This window comes from Amblyomma americanum, chromosome 6, assembly GCF_052857255.1.
Source record: "Amblyomma americanum isolate KBUSLIRL-KWMA chromosome 6, ASM5285725v1, whole genome shotgun sequence".
Lineage (NCBI taxonomy): Eukaryota > Metazoa > Arthropoda > Arachnida > Ixodida > Ixodidae > Amblyomma > Amblyomma americanum.
In genome coordinates this window covers 70,321,677-70,329,528 of record NC_135502.1, presented here as the reverse complement: position 1 = coordinate 70,329,528, position 7,852 = coordinate 70,321,677, and positions in this window count along the sequence as shown.

Genomic DNA, 7,852 nt, shown 5'->3' with positions numbered 1-7,852 from the left:
AAATCTTTCGAGAAAATGGTATCCGGTTGCGGAAAGTCAAGTGTGTGTTCGGAGCACAGGAAGTGACCTACCAGGGACACAAAATCAGTTGCCAGACGAGTTTTCTACGTCGGCCAACAGTAACCAGAGGAAAAGATGCTGTAAATCGGCTGGCGTCTTTCTACTTCGCCTCGGCGACACGTAGACGTTCCATAGGCATCAGATCGCGGCATAAGTCGTGACGACTGCAGCATTTTCTTGAGCTGTCACCACAGCCACCTCAAGAGGTAATCTCTAGGCCCTGCACCGATTAAACTGGATGAAACGTCTTGTACAATCGGAACGCAGATCGATTACAGTTTCTATATTCACTCACGAAAGCAACTGACGTGACTTTATGTAATGTGCAGATTCTAGTCAGTGCTCGGTGAGCAAATGGACCAGTCGATTTTATTCACACACGCTCGAGTACCAACGCACAGTACATGCTGTTATTTGCTCTTCACCGATCGCGCTCAAATACAAGTCGACTTTCGATGCGGCGATCACTATTTTTGGGGCTTCTCGAGAAGAAAGTAACTTGAACAGCACAAAATGTTTCACGCCCGCCACTGACGAGGATGTCCGCCACCTGCTGTGGTGCCCCGTTGCTCCGCAACGAAAGCTTCAAGAACAAGACGACCACTGCAAGTTCAGCACGTGGCATGACGGACAACAACAGCTAGAGCCTTCTCATGCTTTTTTTAGTTGAAAATAGCCTCCACAACCTTCTACGGCCACAGCTTAGGACAATTAAAAGTCCTTGCGATAACAAAAATAAAATAGGGTGGGACATACATGGTGGCTTCCAAGCGACCTCATCATTCTTGCTGTTGCCCAGTTATTTTTCTTGCGAGAACAAACCGGACTATGTAATATATTTGTCTTTAGGCGCGAAATGCGAGCACTTCGTTAATTTATTCACCTGGCCATGACTGAATGCTGAAGGATAACAGAGACCACAAAATATGGCACGCAAGGGGATACTGAAGTCCCAAGTAGTAGTTTCACACAAAAAGGAACAACCTTCTGATGCGGCGACCATACTTTAAAACGCACGTCGGCATACAAATCTCGCACTTCGGCGACAAAAATAAGGCAGCGTGATCAATTGCGCGTCTAAACAAAACTGGTCATTAGACTCATTACGCTTAACGTGCAGCGTTACCTGCGTTTACAGAAGGACGCCTTCTACAGACTAGCATTCCAATTTATGTATTGGAAATTGTTCCCACGGTACTTCGAAGAGGTAAACAGGTGGCCAATTTACTGCTGGATCGAAGCACAGACGACGGTGGCGGCACCTAATGACCGGAGAAAATATTCTATATTCGGGATTCGTGTTGCTTCATTTACCAGTGGTCACTTACTGGCTGGTTGTGAGGAAAGGAGAGGTGCAACATTCGCGCTACAATGAGGTCAGCCACATGAACCGCGCCGTTTCGCAGGGAACATAGGCAGCCAGAGGTGCACTGCGAAGGCATTTCAAGCGTGCACTGCAGTAATTATAAAACACAATTGGCCTAATCTTGATGAAACCCAAAAAACACAAAACAACACAGCGTGGCGCGATACAAAAAATATAAACATATCATACATGAATACAGATACAGCGTGTAAATATTGCACATCAAGGAAGATTATCACAAATATGGCGAAGAACGAAGAACATTTACTGCACATATAAGTCGCCACAAGCACAAACAAAGCATTTCACTCTCGTTTAGTCGTACCAGCGAGAATGCGAGTTTTAGCATTGAGTGAAGAGACATAGTAAACCGTTCAAGCTGCAAGTGTGCACATACTGCACTACAAAAATTTTTGATGAATATTTCATTAAAAAAGTAAGAAATGATAAAAACTGAGGCATACAGACTTGTGGAACATCGCGAGCAGGCAATTGCTAATTGCAGGCAATTTTTGCTAATAGAAGTCAAGTCGACTGCTGAAAACATCGTTTTTCTCTTTCTTTGCGAAGCATTTCACGCAGTTTGGGAACTGATTTTACTTTCGTTGAAATGCCAGCAGCTTTCAATTCGGTCCGCAGTTCAACCGCGTGCATATCCTCGATGCAAGCGGGAGGTGTATCCTCGCGCTCCATTTCAGGAGCGCTTCGAGCCCTATTTGTGCGACTCTCTTCAATCATACCCTCAACCAAGTATGAACGATCGTGTTTTTTGTACGCTCGACTTGTTGTTACGTGCGCGCTATTCTCAAGGCGTTTTGCCAGCTTCAGCGCATCGGCGGCCGCATTCCATTTATTGGATCTTGCATGATGCAAATGCTTCAGAATATCATTCTTTTTCTCAATGCCTTCGCTCGAAAACCACCCCAAACACTTGAATTCTTTATGCTTATTTGAGGCATGACAGACAAGTTATGCATATATGGCGTCATTCTTTCAGCCCCGTAACCCTTATGCCCTCGTTCTCCAAGTTCTAAGTACGTTTTATGGAATTTGGCTATTTCTTGCTCGATGCTTTCGCCGGTCGCGTTATGTTCAAAATGATCAAAATTGCGACTAAGCATTTTCCAAAGTGAGATGTTTTTTTTTTCTGTTTCCGGGCTGAGTTTTCCAGTGAGCCTCTCTGGCAGCATTTCGAGCAGGCGCTCGCAGGAGTCTCCTTGAATACAGGTGAATTTTTTTCCTTTTCTTTCGTCCTGCCACAGTTCAAATTTTACACCACAGCTATTAATTGCCTGCACAATTGCTTCCACGTGAGTGCTCTTCGTGTTTAAATTCGTAACTTTATCGCGGTTGTCTTTGTCCATTGCTTCGACAATCAATCCATCAACCAGGCGATTAACGACTCCAATGCGCATGTGTAAAATGTCTGGAACCACAAATGCAGGTTCAATGTTGAATAGGGGAACGACTTTCATTCCGAATTCTTCAACAATGCCGTCCTCCCTCGTGTTTTTTAGAGTGCGCAGAAGAGGCGGCTTATTACATTCCTCTGTGTTTGCCCCAGCTCTGCTTCGTTCCTTTAAATTAATACGACAGAAAGGACATGGGTGCCTAGAAGACGCTGACTGCAATCCTTGAACCATGAGCAAGAATTTTAGATCTGAGCCCAGACAGACTATGACTGGAACTTCCTGTCCTTCCAAGCTGACACTGCCCCTTTTCACAACACTGTTAACTTCGTCTATCAAATCCTTCAAACTTTCTCTAATCTGAAAATAGTTTTCAGAGACTTCGACGACTGCGAGCAGGCGATGTAAGGTATGGCTCTGCAGCCTCCGGCTGCTGTCGATCAGGAGAAAAGATAGAGTTGCCCAGCTTGTTCGTGTGCTGACTACACAGCCATCTCCTTCTATTTTGACCAAAATTGGCTGCGACCTGAGCTGTTCTCCTGTCATACCTCTATTCACTGCGTACTCCGCAACGGCAGTTTCAAGTTCGTGCACAAAAGACACCTGAGCGCCAGCTGCTTCTCCTAGGCTTTTAAACACAGCAGTACTTTCGTCTAGTTTTTGCCTGTATGAATTGATGACACGGAGCGAGGGTAAATTAGGGACAGCTGAAGACATTTTTTCCCAAAAAACATTGCTTACAAAGTGGTTGTCTAAGAGCGCGGTGATTGCACGGACGCTTTTCTTCTCGGGGGAAGAAAGATCCTGATAGTCAGTTTTACCATTACTGCGGTATTCTTTTTTGATTCCTCGCTCCACGGAGATTCCGTCAATGTCAGAAAAAGTAATTTTGTGCAGTAGCCTTCGAAGGTCTTCTACAACCAACTCGCATAAGTCCAAGCCATAGCTTTCCAAAATTTCTTCTAGCCCTTGAACTATCACGCTGCATACAGAATGCAGCTTTCTTCTATCGGTGCTTTTCGAACCTTCCCCGACCCTTTTTCCGCAGTTGTTGAGCAAGCGGCAGTTTTTTGCCTGTGATGACAGGCTTTTGTTTTCTTTTTGCAGCTGAAGGCATTTTGCCTCAAAATCCTGAATGGACTTACGCAGTTCAGAAAGAGACCGTTCTGATACACCCTCCATTCGCTTCACTTCATCTTGTAAAGCTTGAATAATGATGTCCTTGATACTGTTATTTGAATTTTGAACAGAACTTTCCTTATCGAAGGGAATTTTTACATATCGCTCTTTTTTAAGGAACCCCTCTTTTGCTCGGCCATTAATTTTTCTATACTGAGTATCTACCGAGGAGCAGAGGCTTCTAAATCTTGTCTCTACTGCAACCTTTAAACTCTCTGGGATGGACATGCCAAGTGGAATAAAAGATGTTATTGTCTCAAAATAAGATTTCTCCAAAACCGTTTTGTTGCTAAAGATTTCCAGAACTGTCTTATTTGTCAATGTAAATGAAATTTGTGGGGTTTGACATGGGGAGATACGTACTTTCTCCCCACTCAATCGCGGCTGACACGGTTCAAAGCCGCCCGGACCCCACCCCGTGATCGCGTACGCTACCGAGCGCACGCCGACCACGGCGGGCCTTGGTAGCGTACGCGATCACGGGGTGGGGTCCGGGCGGCTTTGAACCGTGTCAGCCGCGATTGAGTGGGGAGAAAGTACGTATCTCCCCATGTCAAACCCCACATCTGGCGCCCCACGTTGGGCGCCAGTTGTGGGTTTCTCAGTAGGCACAGGCCACTACCCACCGCGGGTTCGAGCTTCGCGCGAGCCAAGGGCCCCGATCAGCCGTCACCACACGCACCCTGGGGCACCGCTGCGGCGGCGTTCAACCTCTGAAGAGAGGAGAGCGGCTCGCCGCAAGAAACAGGCCTCGAAGTTCACGAAGGAGACGTTTATTGACGCCGTCCTCCAGCGGTACATACACAAACTCAACAGTCACCCCGTCCCGGGGCGCGCTCAGAGCAAGGCTCCGGTGATGCGCTCGGGGCAACAAGAGAAATGCGCGCCGCTAGCACGCCGCTGCAGGAGATTGTCCCCGCGGCAGTGCTGTGATCTCTCTCGTGTCGGCCGATGGGCCGTTTGCGAGAGAGAGTGGGCAGTCAACGCAAGGTGCGCCTGTCAGAGGTCGTTGGACCCCTGGACAGGCTCGAGCCGCGGCGGATCGAGGACCCACGCTGGCGAGCTCGAGTATGAACTGGTCCGAACGGCAGAGGCCGGCTCGGACGAACAGTAACGTACGCACCTTACGCTGTCTCGGAGGGGTCTCTTCCTCTCTGGGCCCCGCTCGGAAGGTCGCGCGACCACCCCAAACGGGTCCCGAATTCCCGCCAAAAGTCACCAATGGCAAAGGCCCTTGGGAAGCCGGGGGCGGAGCTGCGGCCGAATGACAGCGATTAGCCACCAGCCGTCTCTCCGCCGCCCGAGGCGGGAGAAAGGGAAAGAGGGCGACGCGGGATGCCGCGCAGACGCCACGGCGGGAATCTAGCAGGCTTCCCACAAATTGCACATTCAGAAATCTCTAAGCGCAAAGCTCCCGAACTCATTTTTAAGAAATTCTAAACAACACAAATTGAAATGCAAGAATCAATACTATATCGAAAAAAAAAACAAAGTTCCAAAACGTTTGCTGGCAACATATATGTGAAAGGCGGAAGGCTCACTATTTCTGTGGGTTAGGTTCTGCATGCAACAACCTTCGACACAAGGAACATTTGCAGACTTTCCACAGGATAGCCGTTTGGAAAGAGCTTGCAAGCTTTCTGTCGTGTCACAGCAGCCTTCACACGCACTGGGAACTCAATTGCCACTACACTGCCAAGTTTCGTTTCTCGAGTATGCCACCCAAAGGGAAGATTCAGCTTTGAAAAGTCTGACTCATTGCAAACAATCCAACCCCTTTCGAGCGGCCTTCCTTTCCTACTGGAAACCCATCTAAAGATGTCCAGGTCTATGTTCACCTTGACAAGCCCGCTGGATCGACGGCTGTTGGAAAGTTTCTTTTGCACAGCGTAAATTAATTCCTCAGCAGCAGCTTCCAGTCGTTGTGGCGATGGCTTGCTTGGGTGCTTAAATTCCCGGAGACAGGCGCCGTTCAGATTTTTTCTTGGTTCAACGGAGCAATGCCACTTGGAATATCCTTTCCATTTTATAAGGTATCCCTTGCTCTGTAAAAAAAAGATGGCAAGGTGAAACATTTAGCGCAAGAAAACTCACACACGCCGAGGAACGACAAAACGAAGCACAAGTGAACCAAAGAAAAGACAAAGGAAAGATATGTCACTACGAAATGAAGAGCCAATGAACTTGAATGGTAATTTATGCAAATGTTAAAATATCCATTTGTGACGAAATGAGTGCCTTAGAGGACTTAAGTTACTGGGGATTGAAGGGTTTGCTCAAAATCTTGACCGCGTTATCTACCTTACTGGACTCAGGCTGCCCGCTTAGCGCGAAAAAATATATTTATGAAAAATGCTTTGTCTCTGGCATCATTACTAAGTTTGGAAGTCGAGTGTTCAAAACTGGCGGTAGTAGTAGTAGAAAACATTTATTCATAGAAAGGTAGGATAAAGAGGCGGGAAAAAACAGATTTTGGGTGGAGTCCTTATTTCAGGACCCCAATGTCCACCGCAGTTGCTCTTGCTTGGGATATCAGGCTACGCTGGGTCACCAAATCGGAGCTGAGCAGGGCAGACTCCCACTGTTCCTCGGATTGATGTTTGTCTAGTTCGGGGGGCTTGCTACCGGAGCAGCCCCATGTTACATGGTACGTTGTTGGAATTCCGCCACACCAGGGGCAGATTCCGTCGTATCTATCGGGAAACATGATATGGTATTTGTGTAGGTTTGGGAAGGTGTTCGTCTGTAGTTGTCGCCAGCCCCTCGCCTCTGCCGCCGTTAGCTTCGAGTGTGGTGGGGGATAGACTTGCCTTTGCGTTCGGAGAAGGAGGAGGCGTTCGCCGTACATAGAGGGAAGAGGGGTGACGTCGGGGAGGTTAGTCGCTCGGTTGGTGTATCTCGAGCTAGACTGTCCGCGGCCTCGTTTCCCTCGAGCCCCTCGTGCCCAGGAGCCCAAGTGATTTGGTGCTTGCATGTGGAATTTTTAACATGTGGGGTAGTCAGAATGGGAGCGATGGAGTGTGGAAGTCTGCCAGTGAGGAAGAGCCGACACGCCGACTGGGAGTCTGTAACAATTTTTAGTCCGTTTCGCGTGGTATCGCCGTGCTGGATGGCGAGACCGATTGCGGCCGTTTCTGCTACTGTGGGAGAGCAGTTGCGTAGAGAGGCGCTAGCGATTTCCTTGAAGTTGGTGTCCAAAACTACCGCCACCGCGTTCGTGGAATTGGGGTACACGGCTGCGTCGACGTATACAGCATTTCGTGCCTGTCGGTGTGTGCGGCGCAGGTAGTCCACTCGCGCCTTTCGTCGTCCCTTTTGTGAGTCCGAGTGAAAACTGGCGGTATACCAATTGCGGAGACATTTTGTTATAGGAAGTCTCCCTGACTGCCGCGCTTTGGGGCCTCCTACTGTGCAATTTTACCAATTTCTCTAACACATTTTAGTCAATGAAAACCTAAAAACCAAAAAAAAACGTGATCAAGACACCTCTTAAGTTTATATTCCTCGCAGCTTATTTATATGCAAGCTAACAACATTTTTTCAAACATCAATAAACAAATGCAAAAGAAAGAGGTTTGAATTTTTCTGGGCTCTCTTATACAGATAACAGCAGTAACACATACCAGGTGTTACAGAGAAGACTAAGTCATCATCAAAATTAAGCTTTCTGGGATTAGCTCAGCTAACAAAGCGAAAGTCGTCGGCGTTCATTGTGTTCATTGGTGTTGGCGTTGACAACTTTCTTGGTGATTTTCTGGAAAGGAAGGGCGCATATAACTGGCCACCTGTGCAAGTGGGCGCCTCAATAGCGCTTTGAGGTACGTGACGGTGGTGAGAG